The following is a 24,832-nucleotide window of genomic DNA, read 5'->3' as shown; positions in this document are numbered from 1 at the left end:
GTCTCATACAGCTCTCTGTGATACCTGGTAGCTAGAAGATGTTGCTGCTTGTGTCTCGACTCTAAAAAAGTGATATTGATGGAATTCACAGTTATTGCAACATTTTAAGTATCTAATTCACTAGGATCAAGTAATATTCCTCACAGTTGCTCCATGTAAAAGAATATAGTGAATAAATCAGCTAGTGGCTGCAATATACACTTGGAGCTGTAATATCTTCCATGAACTGTTGTTCTTGCCTGGTCAAACAATGGCATGTTAATAGCTTCTTCATCCTGTCTAATGGCCATAAATGAATAAGATAAAGGGGGTAGGTAGCACTTATGACCCACAATGAATATATTGGTGAAGATACTTCAATGCAGTCTTTGAAAACAGTATATAACTTATACTGTGTAGAATCATTTTTCAGTCAATCATGAAAATGTCAAACTGTTTGTACACACTGCAAGGCTAATATCAGTCAAAGATGCTGAACACATATTTGAGTACCAGCAAGCAAAATATACAATGGCTGTGAAAGAGTATCACTGAGATTGATGATGATGCCTTGCCTAAGGAGTCTAAGACCGAAGGGCTTCACAGTCTGAAGCAATTCTACAGCAAGAATGGTACTTCAATTATGTGGGTGAACAACACCTCTGGGACAGTTAGTACTGGTACAAATAGGTGCACTGCTTCTTATTGTTCCTATAGGAGTAACAACAACATATCACTCAAAAAGAGACAGCTTCTGTTTCCAAGCAATTCTCCAATAGGTGAAAACAAAGACCACAGTTTCAAGCAGATTTTTACAAGCATTATGGATTAAAGGTTTTTTGGATGTACAGTGCTTTGTCTTCATGCAACCACCGAAGACAGGAATTTTACAAGCTAGTTATAACAACCCCTTTACACACTAAATGTTTTCACATTCAGTTGTATTCTCATTGTCCATCATGCTGTAAATAGAAAAGCCAATGGTTTGGTTTTTGGGGGTCTAGAGTTAAGACCAGTGTTCAGTTAAGTTCCCAGCCACAAGTTAGCAGCCATATTAATGACAGTGTCACCTGTAAATTTATTTTTAGCTAGCAAAGCATTAGTGATGTTAACCTACAGTTTCCTTTTGTTAGGCATGCTTGAATGAGAAATTCAAAGTTCGAGATTTAATATAAAATGATAGTTTTCCCTAACTTTATTGATTCTTTTCATTTCTTGTTTCTATTTCCAAACAAGTAGTTTTGTGAATTACCTTTCTCTTTTCATCCTTCCTGGTAAATTTGTCACTTTCAATAATTACTGCCTACGGCAAGTTCACCATTGAATCCTTGGAGGTTTCTGTTAACTCTTGTATAATGTTTATGCTGTTTTTCATTCTGCCTAAATGTGTGAAATATACTCATTATTTCATTTTTCGAAACATAACTTCCTGGAATGCAATCTAAAAGGGTCCTTTACCTTGTGGGACTATTTGTTGAGTGTGCTGTGAGTAAACACAGTCACATACTTCTTGGTCTGAAATGATGGATATGAATAAAACAGAACTCTACTTTAATCTATATTTATGCTTATAACATAATGCATACCTCTGCAGCTGCAGTGAGGCACAGTGCAAAATCAATATAAGCAGATTGCAGCAGTATTATCCAGGCCACTATCATGATTTGACTGATCAAACTGGTGGAAGCCATGAAGCATTGAAAGCATTTGATGTACATTGATCAGCATGCAAAGGTCAGACTACTTAACCACCTCACATCACTGCTTGATCAAAAATTCCAATTTCCATTGATAGATTTGAAAAAAACTAAAATTCCGACCAATACACATTTGGTATTTGCTTGGGAGCTGGTCTTCAGTCTTGGGCCATGGATGGGTTAAAATCCAGAGCTAGATGAAGATATAATATTTCCTCACTTGCAATGAAATAAGTCCAAAATTGAATTTCCTGGTAAATGGTTACAGGCAATTACAATTATAATTACAGTTACATATATTTATCAACCCATGGGTTTACATATCAATTATTTAGTGAGCTGGTGCAGATAACTAGGTATAAAACTTGAGCTGCAATTCAGCTCATACTTGGAGGGCCCAAATTGAGATTCTTAGAGTCTAAAGTTTAAATATGGAGTCAACTAGTAAGAGGGCCTCCACTAAAAGTCAAGTGCGTTGATGCATTTTTTTTCACAAACACCAACTCCAAGGGCAGAATTTTACGACAGTGGGATTTTACATTCCTGCTGAAGTCAATGGGATTTATAACGGCCTGCTGCATTTTGCAGCCCTGTGCCCACCGAAATGGGGCCATAAAATTCTGCCCTAAGTTTCAAACAAAGAGGTAGAAATTCGACATGGGCAAAGGCACAAAATGGGTGGTGTCAGATCTGCCACCCATTAGAAGCAGCGCTTGGTATACAGTTCCATTGCAGTCAGTGCGATGGGATGCCAAGGGCTGTGTATAGCTGAAGGCACATCTGTATTGAAGATGTGTTCTATAGAATCTTAACTTATAATGTGATTGGCTGGACATACATATGTATCGAACTTGTTTTTGAAAAGGACACTTTTCCTAAGCAGCTACTATGCTGCATTTTATGAAGGACACAAGCTGCTTTCATGGAGATAAAGCCTCAGAGACAGGTCACATGATCCAGGTCTTGGATGAAAAGATACTGGATTTGTAATGATCGGAGAGACTGGGCACAGGAGCAATAGATTTACTCCATCTCGCTCTCATCTGAAACCTCTCCCATCAAAGCTGAGCTGTTTGTGATTTGAAAAACCCACCAGAAGACCTCATTGCTGCAAACTGAGAGTTCTTAAAGGAACACCACTGTCTCCACTGAGAAATCCCAAGTACCAGCAGATACTGCGGAAAGGGACCGTTCAGCCATAAACAAGCCTCTGGACAACCCATGAATTTTCTTTTCTCTGACTTAGTTTGTTACTTGGCTATTTGATTTTAATATCTGATGCTCTGCAGAATTTTATTTTTTTGCATGCCTGGGCTGGGGTGGGGGATTGTTTCTAGTGTGTTTGCATGAGTGGGTAGTTGGATGTATTTGTAGCTTTTAAGCCTTTGACTAATAATTTCTGCATCATTACCTGAGTGAGTTTTAGCAATAAAACTAACCCCTTACTTGTTAACTTAAGGAACCTGACTGGCTTACTTCTTACACTGAGCTACACACAATTAAGCATATATTAAATTGGCAATTTCACATCCATTTTAAATTCAAACTCTGTTATTAAACAACTCAGGAGTGGGGCAAAGAGCAGAGTCAGTTCAGCCCAGCTGACTTGCTAGTAACACACCTGATACCCCTCATTCATCACCGCTTGAAACAATTTTTCTTGTCCAAAGGATCAAATGGATTTTCCAACTCCTGCCCCCCGAAATGCAGTTAGGCTGCAGGAGAATATATCTGAAGCTGTTTATTGTTAATTCATTGCAATCACAGCACTTCTCCTGAATCCCCTGGCAAGCTTTGAACAAACCTTTATATATTGGCTTAATTACCATCAAATTAAACTAATTACTGCAGGTGAGCGAGTTACAGCCATACTGCACTTAATTCTTGGTTATGTTACACGACAACTCATCAACTCATTAGATGTAAACCCTGCTCCCACTGGATCATGAAGGATTGAAAGATGCCTAATTCCATTAGAATGTGATGAGCTCAGTTAGATATTTCCACCAGGCCGTCTGGGAGTGAATGCTAATTTCTTGCCTCCAATAGAAGATTAAAGATCAAACACAGAGCCACCTGGTGCATCAGGGCTGGGGGAGGAGGGGGGTGGGGGTCAAAATCTTTCCACGTTAAGAGGAAGAGAAGGGAGGCGAGGAGGTATATGTTTTCCTCTGTTTGGTATTTTCAGTGATACTTTGCAAGGTGAAGGGCCGAATGGCCTGCTCCTGCTTCCCTATCCTATGGGCGGGGTTTTCAGGCTGCCTGGCGGGCGCAGTGGACGTGCCTGGGAGCGGCCAGGAAACAGGCCTCTGCCCGCGATTTCACGCTTGCGGGCCAATTAACGACCGGCCAATTAACGACCGGCCAGCGTGAAAGGCTCAATGAGAAGCTCAGCACTGCTGGGGTAGAGGCGCCAGGAGGGAGGGCACTGACATCAGCACGGGCGCTGTGGAGCGTGCAAGGAATGTTCTCCGAAGGCAGAGGGCGGAAGAATTTTAAAAACAATAATAAAGGTTATGAAATTCTGAGCAAGGTGCCACCACACAGGACTCACTCACCTGAACATAAAAATTCCGCCAAATCATTTTTAAAAATCAATCTCAGAAACCTCATCCCGCCCGTGGGCCTCATCCCGTCTGTGGATAGGGTTTCCTCAAAAATCTAAAGGCCGCCTGGCCGATTCACCCACCTGCCAACCGTAAGGTTGGACGGGCAGGTCCACTAATTATTTCAACTACTTTCTCAATGGCCTCAATAGGCCGTTGACAAGTCAGTGGGTGCACAGCTGATTCGGCTACACCCCCGCCGACCTGAAAATTTAAATGATGTGGGGTGATGTCGGGAGTTCCGCCTGACATCATCTCACGTCATTTTATGCGTCGGCGAGCAGGCCCTGCCCCCACTCACCGACCTATAGATCCTGGCCCGTGTTTCTATGAATAAGATCTCCAGATCTGATTAAAAGAGAGTCTAGGCTTTTTATTCATTGTGCAGATGAACAACGCTGAGATGATCGTTTTACTGGTGGGGTCTCTTTCAGTCTGTCATCTGCTGCAACATTCAATCTTTTATTATTTATCATCTATTTCCTCTTTGGATGACTTTATTTGTTCTCAGTGATATGAGTGATACGTGCAAAGCCGCATCTTTATTACCCATCCTTTGTTGCTCTGAAAAGCTGATGTTGGAACTTTGCTGTGATCTAATGTCCTTTATGTGCTCCTGTTACTCCCATTATATTGCTCGGTAGGGAATTCGAGGAATTTAAGTGCTTTAACAATGAAGCTTGGACAATAGTGTGTGTCCAAGGCAGGATGATGCATGACTTGGAGGGAAATACAAAAGCAATTGCATTCCCTCTTTTAATTTTTTCATGGGATATGGGTGTCACTGGCTGGGCCAGCATTTATTGCCCATCCCTAATTGCTCTTGAGAAGGTGGTGGTGAGCTGCCTTCTTGAACCGTTGCAGTCCATGTGGTGTAGGTACACCGTTAAGAATTTAGGCAGTTCCAGGATTTTGACCCAGTGACAGTGAAGGAACGGCAATATTGTTAAATAACGCCACTCACCACCCAATTCCCATTTCCCTTGATTCCCGGCATGCCCAGAAATCTATCAATCTCAGTCTTGAATACCGTCATCGACTGAACATCCACAGCCCTCTGAAGGAGAGAGCTCCAAGGATCCTCAACGCTCACAATTTCTCCTCAGCTCAGTCCTAAATGGCAGACTGCTTATCTTGGGGCCCTAGCTCTGGACTCTTGAGGGAGATGGCAGAGTAGGGTTACATTAGAGCACATGGGATTGGGGGAAATATACTAGCGTGGACTGAGAATTGGTTAACAGACTGAAAACATAGAGTAGGAATTACCAGATCATTATCAGGAAGACAGGCTGTCACTAGTTGGGTACAATGATCAGTGCTAGGTCCACAGCTGTTCACAATCTATATATATGAGTTGGATGTGGGGACCAATTGTAATATTTCCAAATTTGCTGATGACACAAATAGGTGGGAATGTAAATTGTGAGGAGGGTGTAAGGAGGCTTCAAGGAGATTTGGACAGGTTACATGAATAGGCAAGAACATGGCAGATGGAATATAATGTGAATAAGTGTGAAGTTATACCACTTTGGCAAAAAACAACAGAGAGACAGGATATTTCCGAAATGGTGAGTGTTTGGGAAGAGTTCATGTCCAAAGGGACCAGGGTTTCCTTGTTCATGGGTCACTAAAAGTTAGGCTGCAGGTGCAGCAAGCAAGTCTAAAGGTGAATGGTATGTTGGCCTTCATCACAGGGGGATTTGTGTACAGGATTAAAGATGTTTTGCTACATTGTTTAGATCCTTGGTTTTGGTCTCCTTATCTAAGGAGGGATATACTTCCCATAGCGGGAGTGCAACAGAGGTTCACCAGACTAATCCCTGGGATGGCAGGATTGTCTCATGAGGAGAGATTGAGGAGACTGGGCCTGTATTCTCTAGAGTTTCTAAGAAAGAGAGGGGATCTCATTGAACCTTACAAAATTCTTACAGGACAAGACAGTGAGGGTAGATGTAGATAGGATGTTTCTACCCCCCTGGTGAGCCTAGAACCATCTCAGAATAAGCGGCAGGCCATTTAGGACTAAGATGAGCAGGGATTTCTTTATATAGAGGGTGCTGAAGCTTTGGAATTCTTTACTCGAAAGGCTGTGGAAGCTCAATCGTTGAGTGTGTTCAAGACAGAGATTGATAGATTTCTGGAGACTAATGACATCAAGGGATATGGAGATGTTGCAGGAAAGTGGCATTGTGGTAGATGATCAGCCATGATCCAATTGAATGGTGGAGCAGACTCAGTGGCTGAATGACCTACTCCTGTTCCTATGTTTTCATTTTGGGTGCAAAAGAAGCTTGATTCCCAATCACAAACCCTTCCCCTTGCTCCTATCTAAACATACAATCATTATCGGGGCCAGTTTCACAAGCCTGTTTTTAGTGATATACAAAACTATCAACATCCTGCGGGTTACCATTGATCAGAAACTGAACTGGACTAGCCATATAAATACTGTGGCTACAAGGCCAGGTCAGAGGTTAGGAATTCTGTGGAGAGTAACTCACCACCAGATTCCCCAAATCTTGTCCACCATCTATAAGGCACAAGTCAGGAGTGTGATGGGATACTCTCCACTTGCCTGGATGAGTGCAGCTCCAACAACACTCAAGAAGCTCAACACCATCCAGGACAAAGCAGCCCGCTTGATTGCCATCCCATCCACCACCTTAAACATACACTTCCTCCACCACCAATCCACAGTGGCAGCAGTGTGTACTATCTACAAAATGCACAGAAGCAACACACCAAGGCTTCTTTGGCAGCACCTTCCAAACCCATGACCTCTACCACCAGAAGGACAAGGGCAGCAGATACATGGGGACACCACCAACAGCAAGTTCCACTCCAAGCTGCACACCATCCTGACTTGGAAATATATCACTGTTCCTTCACTGTTGCTGGATCAAAATCCTGGAACTCCCTCCCTAACAGCACTGTAGGTGTACCTACACCACATGGACTGCAGCGGTTCAAGAAGGCAGCTCACCACCACCTTCTCAAGGGCAACTAGGGATGGGCAACAAAAATGCTGGCCCAGCCGGCAACACCCACATCCTGTGAATGAATAAAAAAAGATAGTCAGCTCTTCTGGCTTTTAGTTAATATGAAAAAAAAAGAGTTTTTATTGCAGCAACATTCACAGTGGAATATGAATCACATCTTGGTCTGGGTACGTAACCTGTGTGTTCTGAGAATCGCAGTGTAAGCTGCAACATCCTGTGGCAGAGGAGTACTGCTATGGTCACAGCTAAAGTCCCCCTACTCTCAGAATCTGTCTTTATTATTCATTGAAGGCACAAAAAAGATAAAAAGAAAGTCATTAGCAATCATACAGATGCTGCCATCACCCCAGCAGAGCCTACTCATACATTTAACCATGGTTCTGGCAGCAGGTATTTTCTATTGCCCTAGTGCCACCTTGTTTTAATTGGCATAAATGACTCCCAAACATGTTAGGTCCAATGCCCAAAAAATGCAGCAGGCAATGAAAAATTACGGACAATTGGGTTGATTTCAAAACGGCGGGTGAGCTGCCGATTTGACGCCTGTGCAACCTTTGTGTAGTGGAGGCTGGCATGATGGAGTCCCAACCCAACATCATCACACCAAATATTTTGCCAGCGCAGGGAGTCAGCTGGCTCGATTTGGAAAATTCAGTTCCTGGTCTTAGTAACGGTGACCATGAGAAATATCACTGATTGTTGCAAAATAAACCCACCTGGTTCACTGATGTCCTTTAGGGAAGGAAATCTGCCATCCTTATCTGATCTACCCTACAATTGACTCCAGACCCGCACCACTGTTGGTTGACTCTTAATTGCCCTCTGAAATGGCCCAGCAAGGCACTCAGTTCAAGGGCAATTAGGGATGGGTGAAAAGTGCTGGCCTTGCCAGCGATGCCCATGTCCCATGAAAGAATAAAGAAACTATAAGACCCTGAGGGGATTGGATTGGGTGGATAATGGGGGGAATGTTTCCTCTTTTGGGGAAACTAAAACTCAGGGACATGGTTTAAAAATAAGAGCTTGCCCTTTTAAGACAGAGATGAGGAGAAATGTTTTCTCCCAAAGGCTTGTTGGTGTGCGGCATTCTCTTCCCCAGAAAGCAGTAGAGGCCGGGTCATTCGTTTTATTCAAGGCAGCGTTAGACAGATTTTTGATAGGCAAGGGAATAAAAGGCTATGGGGGACAGACTGGAAAGTGGAGCTGAGACCATAACCAGATCAGCCATGATCTTATTGAATGGTGAAGCAGGCTTGAAGGGCCGAATGGCCTACTCCTGCTCCTATGTTTTGAGGTTTCTATGTTCCTAAACCTTGAAGACATCAGAGCTGCAGAGCTATGTGTTCGTCTCTGCTGAAAACAAACATGTCCTCTCAAAGGAAAAGGGTGCTACTGCCAAATCCAGAGCTCCCTGAGCATATAGGGTAAGATAAAGCAGAAAAATAAAGTTTATGGCAGTCACAAAAATCGTAGTACTGTAGAAAGCCGAGAGGAGTATTGAAAGTTCAGGGATGAAGTAAAAAAGGCAATTAGGAAAGCAAAAAGCGGATGTGAAAAAATATTGGCAGGCATAATCGAGGAAGGCCCAAAGGTGCTTTATTAGTATATTAAGAGCAGGAGGATAACTAAGGAAAGGGTCAGGCTTATCAAAGATGTACATGGTAACTAATGCGTTGATGCAGATTATGTGGGCAGGGTTCTCAATGAGTAAAAAAATAAAAACAAAAAACTGCTTGACGCTGGAAATCCAAAACAAAAACAGAAATACCTGGAAAAACTCAGCAGGTCTGGCAGCATCGGCGGAGAAGAACAAAGTTGACGTTTCGAGTCCTCATGACCCTTCAACAGAATTCAGGACTCAGTCTGACTTCAGTGGTGAGCAATTATTAGAATCAATTCTGAGACACAGGATAAACTGTCACTTAGAAAGGAATGGATTAGTCAGGAATATTCAGCATGGTTTTGTTAAGGGAAACTCGTGTCGTACGAATTAATCAATTTTTTTGAGGGAGTAAGAAGGAGGAGTGGTGAGGGTAAGTGTATCAAAACCCTCCAGAACTTTGGGATAAAAGCAAAATACTGCGGATGCTGGAAATCTGAAACAAAACCAGAAAATGCTGGAAACACTCAGCAGGTCTAACAGCAACTTTGGAGAGAGAAATAGAGTTGGCGTTTCGAGTCTGTATGACTCTTCCTCAGAAATCTGTTCCTCTCTCCACAGATGCTGTTAGACCTGCTGAGCTTTTCCAGCATTGCCCTTCAGAACATTGTAGGTTTCAATAAGATCGCCTCTTATTCTTCTAAACTCCAGAGAATATAAGCCCAATTTACTCAGCCTCTCATTGTAGGACAACCCCCTCATCCCAGGGATCAATTTAGTGAACCTTTGCTGTAACGTCTCCAATGCAAGTATATCCTTTCTTAAATGTGGAGACCAGATACAGCATTCCAGATGTGTTTGCACCAAAACCCTTGTTGGAGAGACTAGAACTAGGGGACACAGTTTGAAATAAGGGATCTCTCATTCATGCAGCAAATTAGGAGAAGTGTTTTCTCTCAGAGGGTCATGAGTCTGTGGTATTCTCTTTCCCAAAGAATGGTGGAGTCTTAAAAATATGGCTGGGTTAGATAGATTCTTGATTGACAATGGAGTCAAAGGGTATATTGGGGTAGACAGGAAAGTGGAGTTGAGGCCAGTTAGATCAGCACGATCTTATCGAATGGTGGAGCAGGCTCGAGGAGCTGAATGGCCTACTCCTGCTCCTAATTCATATGTTTGTAGCTATGTTTGAAAGGAAGATGATGGACTTTGCCTGCCAATTTATGGGGGCTCCCACCTCCCAGCACATTCCTAGAGGGCTGGTCAAGTCCAGCCCATTATTTCCCTTTGGTTTAGCGAATGGTTACACTCCCTGCTATTTAATAGGGTACTTCTTCAAAATGGATAATTTTAGCACAATCAAAGCTCAGAGTTGGTTTAAAATGTTTTTTTTTTAGCAAAGGCAATCGCTAACTAAGAGCTGGAAATCAAGGTATCTTACTAGTAAAAAAATCTGATGAACTCTTTCAATTATGTGTTGAAAATAGTCATCTCCCCCCCCTTCCCAACCCATAATTTACCTCTCACCGACAGGACCAGTGGATCAGCTGGTATTGACAAGCCTAATAAAACAGCAACAAAGAAAGATGGGACCAGCAGAGAACTGCAATCAATAATTCTGCAGAAAAGATGACACTGGCAAATGCCCATAACCCATCACAATAAAAATCAAAAACGGACATGAAATCTGTAATTAGGTTTAGCCACGCTGATAAGTAAGTCACATTTTTTTAATGAAAGGTCACTGTATTCTTATCAATTTTATCATTTACAAGGAAAATGGATGAGGGTTTTCCACTTCACTGTATCATAATATTATAGCCTCAAGCGAAGTATTTGGTTAAACGTTAATTCTGAGGCCGACATCGATGATTGATGGATGTGTCCTGACATCATTAAGAAAGGGAAAAAAAATCTTGACAGTCCTGAAGATTGTGAATTTATGCTGGGGTGTCCAAAGGTGCTGTTTTGCAGTCTGCTTCATCAAGTAGATGTTTGTGTTGAAGCAATGTGCTGATCTTTATATTATCTCAAGAACAAAATTGATTCCTGACATTTTGGCCTCAGTTATTTTGTCACAGTTGGTCTGTGAATACATTGCATTGTCATGTTACATTATATTTGCACTTGAATTCTGATGTTATTGAATTAATCATTAGCTGTGCCACTAAGGGTACTGAATGACATTCAGAAGAGTTTGTACACATACTTAAGGATCTTTGAAAAAAACGCAGCAATGCATGTAACATGTATGTTGTTTTGTTCACTCAAAGTGGATATTTCTAATAGTAGAGAAAAACCCCTTGACAGCTTGTGATATAATAAAATAACCTCCATAAGAAATTGGATTTTTGTTTGGAAAGGATGGTGTGGTGTACATGGAATGCCAAAAGGTGTCTGATACAGTGCCGTGCAACAGACCTTTGAGCAAAGTTATAGATCATGGAATAAAAGGAGCAACATGGTCATGGGATTGGCTGAGTGACAGGAAGCAGGGAATAGTGGTTACTGGATGTTTTTCAGCCTGGAGGAACGTTTGTAGTGGAGTTCTCCAGAGGTCAGTGTTGGGAAACTTGCTTTTCCCGATATATATTAATAACCTCGGCCTTGGTGCACAGGGAATAATTTCAAAGTTTGCAGATGATACAAAACTCATAACTGTGAGGAAGATGGTGTAGAACATCAAAGGGAGGTAGACAAGTTGGTGGAATGGGTGAACAGGTGGTAGACGAAGTTCAATGCAGGGGAATGTGGACTGGTTCATTTTGTTAGAAAGAGCAGGGAGAGGCAATATAAAATAGGGGCTACAACTCTAAAGGGGGTGGAGCATAGGAACCTGGGTGTATATGTCCATAAGTCATTGAAAGTGGCAGGGCAGGTTGAGAGCATAGTTAATAAAGCATACCATATCCTGGGCTTTATGAATAGATGCATAAAATACAAGGACAAGGAGATTATGTTACACTAGTCACTAGTTCAGCCTCAGCTGGTGGCCAGCTCTGGGCACCACTCTTTAGGAAAGATGTGAAAGCATTGGAGAGGGTGCAGAGAAGATTTACGAGAGTGGTTCCAGGGATGAGGAACTTCAGTCATGAGGATAGATTGGGGAAGTTAGGACTATTTTCCTTGGAGAAGACTGAGAGGAGATTTGATAGAGATATTCAAAATCACGATGGGTCTGGACAGAGTAGATACGGAGAAAGTTTCCCACTTGTGAAAGGATCGAGAGCAAGAGGACAGAGATTTAAAGTAAGTGGTAAAAAAAGCAAAAGTAATATGAAGAAAAACTTTCTTCACTCAGTGAGTGGTTAGGGTCTGGAATACACTGCCTGAGAGTGTGATGGAGGCAGATTCAATTGAAGGATTCAAGAGGGAATTAGACTGTTATTTGAAAAGAAAGAAAGTGCAGAGTTATGGGGAGATGGCGGGAGAATGGGACTCATTCGGAGAGCCAGTGTTGACATGAAAGGCCCAATGACCTCCTTCTGTGCTGTAACAATTCTGTCGTTCTGTGATGATTGGACACAGGAGGGGGTTATTGGATAAGAACCAGGATAAAATAGATTCCCTTGACCAAGGCTACACAGAGAAGAACCAGAGACCGAGGCGAGAGAGAAACATAAGTCTGAAGACCAAAGATCAAAGCTACAAAAGGAGACATGCGCTCTTCCATACACACTTGATATCAGTAGCATTGTCCACGTTAAACTGTAGATTGCTGTCTGAGTTAATCGCTGTAGTTTGCATGAAACTTGATGACCTTGTCCTGATTTTGTCTCCATAAGGTAATTTCACAACTGGACTTTGTTACCAAGTCTGCCCCTGCTGGTAAAAAAATGGAATTAAAACCTGCCAAAATGACACGCCTCTGGAACATTCGATATCCCTTGACTGTCCACTGGCACTCAAGCTATCAAGAACGGATTCACGGGAGGTAACGGGGTTAGGGGTAGCCTAAACTTGCCTTATGGGGGCACAGGATCTCTTCCTGTTCCTATTGGCTTCACAAGGGAATGTTAAAAATAAACTGACCTTACCTTTGCTTCCGACCTGACTCCGTGTGATGCCTTCCCCAGCCGCTGAGCCTCATGTCAAAATCACAGCTGGCCAAAGAGACCAATGTTTAATTCAGGTGTTAAGTGTGGGATGTGGGCACCATGCCACATGGCAAACTCTCCCCATCTCACCTCGCCCAGCGTGAGGCTGGGGTGATTTCAACTCTTTTGGACTCGCTTGTAAAACTGGTCACAGCCCCAAATTGAATTAATTATCATTGGAATTCTGCAGTTGTGCTGCTTTGCAAGCCTTCAGAGAGACAGTAAAAAATAAGCTGTTTCTTTTGGACCCAAGGACATTAATAGGCATGTTTTAAAATTTCAAATCTAATTTCTGAAACTTACTTATTTGACCTACCTTTACTCAATATAACCAAGAAATGGTTTTACAAAATTATTTTCAGTTATTTAGAATTGGGTTTTTAAAGTTTTTGGTAATCAGGTTCGAGTAGTCCGGCGAGCCTAGCTATGCCTTTGATATTAACGCATTAGCTGGTGCTTGAAACAATACAGGCAGAGAGACCGATTAACTGAACAAACTCTGGTGGTTAAAAGCAAAGAACTGCGGATTCTGGAAATCTAAAACAAAAACAGAAACAGAAATACCTGGAAAAACTCAGCAGGTCTGGCAGCATCGGCGGAGAAGAGCACAGCTGACATTTTGAGTCCTCATGACCCTTCAACAGAACTAAGTAAAAATAAGAAAGGGGTGAAATATAAGCTGGTTTAAGGGGTGTGGGGGGGTGGTTTGTTGGGACAAGCAGCCAGCAATAGGTGGAGATAACCAAAGGATGTCACAGACAAATGGACAAAGAGGTGTTGAAGGTGGTGATATTATCTAAAGGAATGTGCTAATTAAGGGTAGAAAGCAGGACAAACAAGGTACAGATAGCCCTAGTGAGGGTGGGGTGGGGGGGAAAGAATCAAAAAAGGCTAAAAGGTAGAGATAAAACAATGGATGGAAATACATTTAAAAATGATGGAAATAGGTGGGAAAAGAAAAATCTATATAAATTATTGGAAAAAACAAAAAGGAGGGGGAAGAAACAGGGAGGGGGTGGGGTTGGAGGAGAGAGTTCATGATCTAAAGTTGTTGAATTCAATATTCAGTCCGGAAGGCTGTAAAGTGCCTAATCGGAAGATGAGGTGCTGTTCCTCCAGTTTGCGTTGAGCTTCACTGGAACAATGCAGCAAGCCAAGGACGGACATGTGGGCATGAGAGCAGGGTGGAGTGTTGAAATGGCAAGCGACAGGGAGGTTTGGGTAATGCTTGCGGACAAACCGAAGGTGTTCTGCAAAGCGGTCACCCAGTCTGCTTTTGGTCTCTCCAATGTAGAGAAAACCACATTGGGAGCAACAAATACAGTAGACTAAGTTGAGGGAAGTGCAAGTGAAATGCTGCTTCACTTGAAAGGAGTGTTTGGGCCCTTGGATAGTGAGGAGAGAGGAAGTGAAGGGGCAGGTGTTGCATCTAGTGGTTTATTCTGGTGGTTTATTGGAACTAAGAACAGAGCACTATCACCATGTGTGTGCTTCTTCAATCACCTCCAGCTCGAGACTTACAGTTACCCAAGAAGCCCGCGCTGCGTAGTGATTGGTCAATATAGCCACATGGAGAACAACATTCTCTTAAAGTGCGCTCCACTTTACCACAGGGTTACTCACAGTTGGTGGAATAGAGACACGGCTAAACCATTGATTTATGGTGACCCATTTTCACATGTAATGATCAAAGTGCACTGAGTTATCAATCTTAGGTATATCAAGAAATATTTTTTAAAGCAATAAAACGTGTTAAAATATTGCCTGATTGTGTGGCCTATGGCAGGTTTTTCAATATGCAAATAGGGTGAAAATTGAGTGGAAAGAAGCCTCTTAAAACCAACGCAATTTTGTGTGTAATTTGTGTTCAGTTCATTGTGCCGAAAGTGCAAACTTAACCCTTTCTCTTCCAAATGTGTATCGCTCTTGCAAAGTGAACAGTGATAGACTTGAAGGGATATGGTAGTCAGCAAGTCTGGCCATTCATGTCAGACCTGACTGGACTACATAAAGCAAAATCAGGATTATTCAGGAATGCAAAGGTAAATCGCAGGTTCTTTTCTCTACTGCAAACTGTCCTCTTAAACTCCTTTTCGTCTCCTCCACCTTCATCTCCAATTAAATATGAAGAGTTCCCTCCCTTCCCTAGCTCACTGGACCAAACTTCCTCTGCTCTAGCCTTGAATTTGTTTACTTCTCCAGTTTCTCTCCAATGCACTATTGCCACCGCACCACCCCCCCCGCCCCCCAACATTTGCCCCCCTCACGCCCTCTCCGAGCTCAGCTTGTCCATGACATCCTCCTCCCACTCCCTCCCATTCCCACTAAATTACTGAAAACTCAACTCCCCTTTCTGGCTCTCATGTTAACTGTCATTGTTAAAGATTCTCTCTCCTCAGGTTTTGTCCCTCTATCTTTTAAATCTGTCGTCGTCACCCCCTCCTCAAAATAAAACAACTCTAGACCCTTTGTTCTGGAAAATGACTACCCCATCTCCAACCTCTCTTCCCTCTCCAAAATCCCCAAACATATTATCGTCTCGCAAACCCATGCCCATCTTTTCGGAACTCCATGTTTGAATCCCTCCAATCAGTTTTCCGGCCCTGCCACAGTATTCAAACTGCACTGATCAAAGTCACAAATTACATCCTATGTGACTGACAAAGGTAAACTTACCCTCCTCATCCTTCTTGAACTGTCTGCAGCCCTTGACATGGTTGACCACATCATTCACCTCCAATGCCTCTCTCATGTTGTCCAACAAGGTCAGACAGCAGAACACAGAATCTGCCAGTGAGAACAGGAGGTAACGGGTGTATAGCGGTTAGTGTGAGTTAAGACACGGGCAGCAGTTTTGGATGACCTCAAGTTTATGGAGAGTAGAATGTGGGAAGCTGGCCAGGAGTGCGCTAAAATAATCAAGTATTTGTCTAATTGCAGCCAGAGAATCGAGATCAATGGCTTCTCTTTTCATCCCCGCAGATTTACCCCTAGGGTGTCCCCCAACGATCTATCCTTGACCTCCTCTTATTTTTCATCCACGTGCTGCCCCTGAATGACATCATCTGAAAACACAATTCCAGCTTCCATGTGTATGTTTATGACACCTATGGAACCTTACCACCACCTCTAGCAATGCCCCCATTGTCATTATATTGTCAGATTTCTCATCTGACATCCAGAACTGGATGTGTAAAATATTAAATATTTGGGAAGACTTTTTTTATTCATTCATGGGATATGGACATTGCTGGCTGGGCCATCATTCATTGCCCATCCTTAATTGCCCTTGAGAAGGTGGTGGTGAGCCGCCTTCTTGAACTGCTGCAGTCTGTGTGGTGTAGGTACACCCACAGTGCTGTTAGGGAGGGAGTTCCAGGATTTTGACCCAGCGACAGTGAAGGAACGGCGATATATTTCCAAGTCAGGATGGTGAGTGGCTTGGAGGGAAACTTGCAGGTGGTGGTGTTCTCATGTGTCTGTTGCCCTTGTCTTTCTAGGTGGTAATAGCCGTGGGTTTAAAAGTGCTTTTTAAGGAACTTTGGTGAATTCTTGAGGCAATTGGCTTTGGCTGCCACCACAGACTCATCTCCTGTGCTATCGATTTCATTCCTCTCCCTTAACTGAGGCTGAATCAGCCCGTTTGAAACTTCAATGTCTCCGAGATGAACTTTCAACCATATATCAGTGCCATCATCAAGACCGTCTATTTACCCTCCAATAACAATGCCCCTCTCTGCCTCGGTCTCAGCTCTTCTGCTGCTGCAACCCTCCTCCATGTCTTTGTTATCTCTGAATGTGATTATTATAGCACACTCCTGGCCAGCTTCCCACATTCTACTCTCCGTAAACTTGAGGTCATCCAAAACTGCTTCCCGTGTCTTAACTCACACTAACCGCTATACACCCGTTACCTCCTGTGCTCACTGGCAGATTCTGTGTTCTCACTGAACAATGTCGTGATTTTAAAATTATCATCCTTGTTGTCAAACTCCTCCATGGCCTGGTGCTCCCTATCTCTGTAATCTCCTCCAGCTCCTTCCGAGTTTACTGCATTTCTCTAATTTTGTCCTCTTGAGCATCCTTGACTTACATCTCTCTACTATTGGTGATCATGCCTAGGCCCTAAAGCTCAAAGGTGCAATATAAATGTTAGTTGTTGCTCTTGGCACATTTGCAGGGGAAATTGTGGAACACTATCTCGACTGAAACAATTGCATCACACTCCTCTTGCAAAACTGTGGACTGTATTGATGGGCCTACTTAATATGTAGTGATGTGTTTCAACAGAGACATTTGTCTCTATTGAGTTTGAGCTGGAAATCTCACTTATTCTGGGATTTTTAAAAAAATTTGCTCATGTGGGCAGAATCATTGGCTAGGCTGGCATTTATTGCCCATCCCTAAGTGCCCTGTTTTTTTTTCCAGAGGGCATTTAAGGGTCTGGAGTCACATGTAGGCCAGAGCAGGTAAGGATGGCCGATTTCCTTCCCTAAAGGGCATTAGTGAACCAGATGGGTTTTTACAACAATCAGCAATTGTTTCATGGTCATCATTAGACTTTTAACTCCAGATTTTTATTAAATTCAAATTCCACCATCTGCCATGATGGGATTTGAACCCAAGTCCTCTGTGTCTTATGGAATACCAGTCTAATGGAAGTGCCACTATGCTACAGCCACTCCCAATTAGGGTGAGCTGAATTGCTTCACTCCAACAGCTCAGCCAACTGTGACGATGTTATCACTCCAGTCGAATAAAAATCATAACCATTTCTTACGGCGTTGTACTCTGCTATATTGAATGAAAGAATTGCACTGAAGTCATCTCTGATGCTGACAATGCTAAAAGGTATGTTCTGCGGCTGAGAATGTGTGATAGTTTGGACGGGACAGGAGCTTAATGCTGGCACAGCAAGGTTTTCACTTGTGGATGCTGAGACATAGGATTAAAGTTCCATGTCGGAAGACATGGTGCTTGAAATTGCAAGAGCAAAAAATGAGAAGCAACTTCCAGAAAAGGAAATGTCAGTGTTTCGCCCCTTTGACCAGAGCTGAAAAGCTACCGAGATCTCTTCCAGAGGGCAAAGTGGAGGGCAACAGATAGAGGGGTCGACAAAGGTGTAGTTGGATGAGGGACATCATGACGCAGTTGCAGATGAGAGACAGTGGATGTGTGAGGGTGACGCAAGATAGACGAGTGTGCCTACCCTGATAGCAGGTTTCCAGGTAGTTACAAACAGGTGCAGGACTGCAGACAGGTAAATAAGATGTATGGCATTAGGCTTCTGATTTTCCATTTATTCTGCTGCCATTACACAGAACTGACATGAATATAACTTACAGACAAATAAATGATTTGCTGTTAGGCCAGAGGAGCTGATCCATGTAAAGATGCTCACTGCCCAGAAAGCCTTTTCACATTTTCATAGACAAAAGGACAAAGGGGTGTCTATGAATCTTTGGCAGTCTCTTCTTGGCCTCCACCTATCACTGGCTCCCTATCGAGCTCCTCCTGTCCCACCCCCTTCTACCAGCTCCTATTTCATCTCATTTCTATATTTTTTTGGTTCTGATGAAGGGTCATACGGACTCGAAACGTCAACTGTATCCCTCTCCGCAGATGCTGTCAGACCTGCTAAGTTTTTCCAGGTATTTTTGTTTTTGTTCTAGATTTCCAGCATCCATAGTATTTTGCTTTTAGCTCACCTTAACTATTTTCTTATTTAAGTATCCAAGAGACTCTTAATATCCGTCTTTATATTTCTAGCTAGCTTTCTCTCATACTCTAAATTTTCCCTCCTTATGAATCTTTTTGTCATCCTTTGTTGTTCTTTATATCCTCTTCATCCATCCTTGCCCAATTATATGCTTTTTTAAAGGTTTGATACTGTGTTTCGCTTTCTGTTAACTATGGAATGTGTGTCCTTGGAATTTTTCTTTCTCATTTGAATGTATCTATTCTATGTATTCTGAAATACCCCTTTAATTGTCTGCTACTGCATCTCTATTGACCTATTCCTAAACCTAATTTTCCAGTTCACTTGAGCTAGCTCTGTCTTCAATCACACATAATTGCCCCTTTTTATGTTTAAATTACTAGTCTTGGACCCAGTCTTCTCTCCCTCAAACTGAATAGAAACTTCAATCACATTATGATCGCTGCTACCCAGGGGTGTCTTCACTATGAGGTTATCAATTAACGCTATCTCGCTGCACAATGCCAGCGACGGAATCCCGACAGCAGTGGCAGCTTCCCATGCTGTATTGTCCCAAACCCGCAGCATGGATTGTGCGTTCCTGTGAAACTCACCAGTTCCATGGTTGGCGGGCTCTCATTCGCCTGCCATGCCATCACCTCACCGCTTCATTACCCCTGGCGTCATATTTAAAGTGCAGCTGTGCTCAGACCTTTCAGCTTCCAGTCCATGACTGCTGCACAGAAGACAGGATGGCCCCGAAAGGTGAAAAAACTGCAGCCCCCAGGTTCAAAGATGCATCCAGGAGTGCCCTTTGGTTGTTGTGGAGGCCCTGCTGTGATGTTCTGTACCTCCGCTCTGGCTACAGGATGGGCAGTGACATCACCAACCTGGTTTGGGAGGGGTGGGCAGTGCCAATGTCCTGCAAAAGAGGACAGCCACCCAGTGACGCAAGAGGATGAATGATCTCCTCCGTTCCGCCAGGGTGAGTCACTCTTCTCATCACTCTCAACTCACACACTCACAAACCCATCACACATCCACAGGGCCCTCACTCACTGCCAGTTCAAGGGACATCCCCATTCACTCTCTCACACACACCGTCATGGTCCTCATCACGTTTATGAGACCACTCATCACCCACACATGCCAGTCAAACTTATCATCTGGCCTGGCAGGTGTCCTGCTTACACTCTCTCTATCTCTATTCATGCAGGACAAGCTGGCACACAACAAGAGGGAGAGGAAGCAGACCGGTGGAGTAATCCCTCTAATCAAGGTCCTCACGGACTTTGAAAACAGAGTCATCCAGCTGCCCGGCGAGGATCTTGACCGGTCCTGAGCTGATGCTGAAGTCGACGCTGCTCTACCTAGTGAGGATCCAGCAGTGCAACATTCATCAGACAACCATACTGTGAGTGATGTGTCCTGTTTCACAGGCCACTGCCAGGCACTAATTATCTCTCCTTGCTTTCACAGGCACATCTACCAAACAGCCAACAGAGTCCATGATCCAGAGCCATCAATCAAGCCTCAAAGAAACCTCCGAAGGGGAATCTGAAGACACCCTCCCTGAAGTCCCATCATAGCGCTCACCCACACCCTCCACCAATGCCTAGACACACACCTCGGTGAGACCTAGCTTTAGAGTAGCCTCGGGGCCGGAATCTGGTGAGTACATCGCAGTGTCATATCCAAAGCAGGCAGCGGCAGGGACATCTCAGATCCCTGGCACTCGGAGGACTGCTGGAGGCCAGAACATTGCTGAGTCTGAGTCAGATGACGAGCCTCTGGACTCAATCATGTCACAGTTGCTGGAGCTGCAGAGGCAAGCTTGGGAACATCAGGAAGGGATGTTCGCTGCACTCTTCAGATTGCAAGGCACAATGGAGGAGTCCGTCCACCTTCACTCTGAGGTGATAGTGCCGACATGCCAACGCACCGAGGTCAACACTCAAAGGATGGCTGCCCCCGTTGAGATCTTGGTCCAGGATGTGATTCCTGCATTGTTACATGGGCTGAAGTCCATCACCGACACCATAGTTGGCCTCAAACAGTGTGTACGTGAGAGGGGTGTAGGGCAGCTTGATCTCACTCCATCCACCCTTTCTCATCAAGGAGTCAGCCAGGTGCCGCGGGCACCCATAGGGAGGGGGATCAACCAGTGTCCCCCCCACCCCCGGAGTCATCCATCCAGGTGACACTGGGAATGTCCAGTCCATCTGAATCCCCTCTTCCTGTGACCTCAGCAGCTTCAACTCCAGAGGCCGAGGAGGGTGTCACTGCCGCACAGCAGGATTCCAAAAGCAGGCCGGGGCCCTTCAGGTCTACTGGGCCTCCAGAGGATGCCCACCAAGGTCATCGCTGACAGGGTGTAGCAGGTAGCAGCCTGCCTCCAGCTCCTCTGTGGATATCCAGGGAAAACCAATACATTGCAGCAGGATTAGGAAAGTTAAGAAGATATAATGGCACAGCCTGAGCATGGGTGTTAATCACTTGTACAAAATGTTCACTAAACTTCTAAGAATGTCTCCCTGCCTATAGCTTCTTGTTCTGATGGGCAGTGTTCATGTCACTCAGATGTGAAACCTTTCTGCACAAGATAAAGGCAGGTGTCTCAGTCCAGGGCCTCTTCCCTGTGTCTGTGCAGCCTTCAGACCAAAGTGATGGTCCAGCCTCACACTCCCTGGACACATTACTGATGCCTGCACCTCGACGGCGCTGGTCATTGCTGCCAGAATGTAATGGGTAGGTGTCACAGAGTTCCCTCATTCTCTCTATGTGCTTCAGCACATTTATGGTGGGTCTGGCCCCCATCTCTTCAGCATCTGTGACCAGTGACCATGTGCTCCTGAAGAGGTCAGGTGCTGAAGGTGGACAAAAGATCAGGCGCTTTTAAAGATTCACGGCTGCGTCTCCATGAACCTGACCACAGAGCACAAACGAGATGTCAGACATTCTCAGAGTCTATGCGAAGATCTAAGGAGTGTCCTCACTACATGTCGTCATCATCCTCCTACAATCGAGTAACTAACGGGGCCTCCACTGCGTCTCCAAGACAGGGGCATTATCACAGAGGGTATGTGCGCTGCTATAAACCAGACTGGAGTGAAACGTTCACAGGTGCACTGTGAGGATCTATGGTGTCACCTCACTGCATGCCATCATCACCCTCCACAAATCTAGCAGCTATGAGGGCCTCCTGACTGCGCCTGCCTCACCTGGCCAGCGCAAAGTCCTCATCGCCATAATTGTTGCTTTTGCCTCACCCTCATCCCAATCAACATCCTGCACATCATGCAGACCTACAGCTTCTTCTGCATCTCCTCCTCAGCCAGCTCCTCTCCCCCCATGGCAGCGCCAGGTTGTAAAGGGCATGGTGGGTGACAACAATGCGTGACACCTTCTGTGAACTATATTGTGTCACGAGAGTATAAAAACACTCATAATATTTTTCTGGCTTATTGTAAAGTAGGTTTATGGGAGTAAGTAGTTGTGTTTTCCTGTGTATGTGATTTAATTACATTTTGTAGCCAAGCAGACTGCAAGTTGAAGTTATCAAAAGAAGTAAGGTATAGGAGTGTCTTTGAAATGCTAAGTAGATAAACATGGTTGGGGTCTTAGCATGTAAGGTGTGAAGGGAATTTGCATTTTTAGTTAGATGAAGGCGGATTTGGATTTCAAAGGGATCTCAGTTTGTTTACAAATAGCCAGACAAGCAAACTAAGGAATGTATTTACTTTTCTAATAGATAGTGACAGCACAAGAGTTTTTCTTATGAGGGATATACAGTTGTAAAGACCTATGAAACAATGGAATTTACATATTAAGGAGTGAGAAACATTTATAAAGGAGAACGAGGTTATGTGTCAGGAGAAGGCATTGTGAGATCTAACAGAAGTGAGTGAAGTAGCCTGAATGAAGCCTCCAGAATGTGTGCATAAGTCTGCTGTCTCCAGAAATTAAAGCTGGAGAAAGCCATTTTGAATTTCACTGTCCAGAGTATTGTGTTAATTTTCTGGCTCTGTTTAAAATCTGAAAATCTATTTTTGGACTGTTGCCTTCAAGGGGGTGCAACTGGGTGGCCGGTTAATTAGGAATTTTAGGAGTTATTATAGCAGTAATTTGTAGTCCTATGTATGTGCTTGAAATCTTTTCTTTTGTTAATAAATATAATAATTTAGTTTTTAAAAAAATCTCTAAGAGTCTTGGTGGGCTTATTACTTCTGAATTCAATGCACACATCTCAAAATAAATACAAATTACTAAACTGTTGTGATAGCGCAATCAAATTTCCCTTGTGGATTTGATCTACCTGGCACACATCAAATTCCACGTCATAACAATTGCAGGGCTCCACCAGACTGGCCCAGGCACCAGAAACTCATTTTCAGCATCCCAATGATTCACTCCACCAAGTTGTGAGATGCAGCATGAGCCTCGTTATACCTTTGCCCTGCTGCAGTCTGAGGCGATCGCACGGGTGTCAGCAGCCACGTCCTCTGCGGGTAGCCCTTGTCCCCAAGTAGCCAACTCTGCAGCCTCTGTGGACCCTGGAAATGTCAGGGATCTGTGACAGACTGAAAATGTAGGAGTCATGGACACTTCCTGTAAACCTTGCACTGACCTGCAGGAAGCATTTGTGGTGGCTGCACACCAGCTGCACATTCAGCAAATGGAAGTCCTTGTGGTTGGCATAGCTGACCCCTTGTTGCGATAGAGATCTGAGCGCCACCTGAGTGCAGTCGATGGCCCCTTGCACCTGTGGGAAACCTGGACAAACCTAATCACTCCTGCATCCTGGCTCTAATGGTCCCGGGTGAAGTGCACCAAGTTGTGTCGCTAAGATGGTACCCATGACCTCATGTATGTATTTGTGGGTGGAGTCTTTTGACATCCCACAGATCCCCGAAAGGAGCCACAGGCACCGAAATTGAGTGGCACGGTCACTTTCACAGCCACTGACAGTGGATGCCCTCCATGTCCCCTTGGCGCTAAATCCTGCAGTAACTGGCAGATGTAACCGACCAGTTCCCAAGACATGCGCAATCATTGGCAACACTGGTTGTCGGTCATCAGCAGGAATGAAAGGCAGCGTCTCTTCTCTGTCGTCTCTGAGGGTGGGACGATTCCAGTGGGCTGGCCTTTTAATGATATACACGTGTACTACAATGAGGTTCCTGGTGTCTGATGGTGGGAATCGCAGCCCACCATCGACAGGCTGAGTAGATGATCGCAAACTGGTTTCACAAAGTTGTGAGACTGATTTCTGGCATGCTCACCAGATTGCCCGCTCACTCTGCCGAGCATGCCCAATGCCAGCAGGCACGGAAAATTCCGCTTCAGCTCTGGTATAACCTGCTCTCTTGTTGGCTCCAGAATGTGCTCTCCTAAGAAACTCTCCTGAAATCATTCTATGATTCCTCTTCTAGGCTACCTCTGCCCATCTGATCTTTCCAGTTTACATGTGGATTAAAGTCCCCCATGATTATTGCTGTTCCTTTCTGACAAGCTCCCATTATCTCTTCCTTTATACTTTGTCCTACTGTGTAGTTACAGTTAGGGAGCCTGTACACCACTCCCACAAGTGAATTCTTACCTTTATCATTTCTCATCTCATCCGAAACCTCTTCTACATCCTGGTTTCCTGAACTTAGGTCATCCCTCTCTATTGTGCTAATACCAACTTTAATTAACAGAGCTACCCCTCCACCTTTACCTAACTTCCTGTCCTTTCTCAAAGTCACGTACCCTTCAATATTCAATGCCAATCCCGCAGCCATGTCTCTGATCAGATTGTTCTTATTGATCTCTATTTGTGCAACAATAAAAAGGACATTTTGAGCAACATGGAATTCCATGTGGCGATTCCTACCTTTTTGGGTTCCAATGGAAGATGAGGAAAAGAGGAAAAGGAGAATGGGGCTGCATCAAAAGAAGGAAAATTAAACCATTTTGTGTTGTCTTCTACAATGAAAACCTTATGGGAAACTGAGTGAGACCCTTTATCTTCAGCAGCTACGCTTCATGAAGGAGAGCCTCTGTGGGCTATAAAACCTTTTGCAGGATGACATGCAGCTTTAATTGTGTAAGATAACAACTCTGCCTTTGGCTATCAAAATAAAAACAGTTACTAATATTTATGCCGTACAGGCA

Source organism: Carcharodon carcharias, chromosome 10 (genome assembly GCF_017639515.1).
Source record: "Carcharodon carcharias isolate sCarCar2 chromosome 10, sCarCar2.pri, whole genome shotgun sequence".
NCBI classification, from domain to species: Eukaryota; Metazoa; Chordata; class Chondrichthyes; order Lamniformes; family Lamnidae; genus Carcharodon; species Carcharodon carcharias.
The sequence above is the reverse complement of the archived record's forward strand: the minus strand, read 5'-3'. Positions refer to the sequence as shown.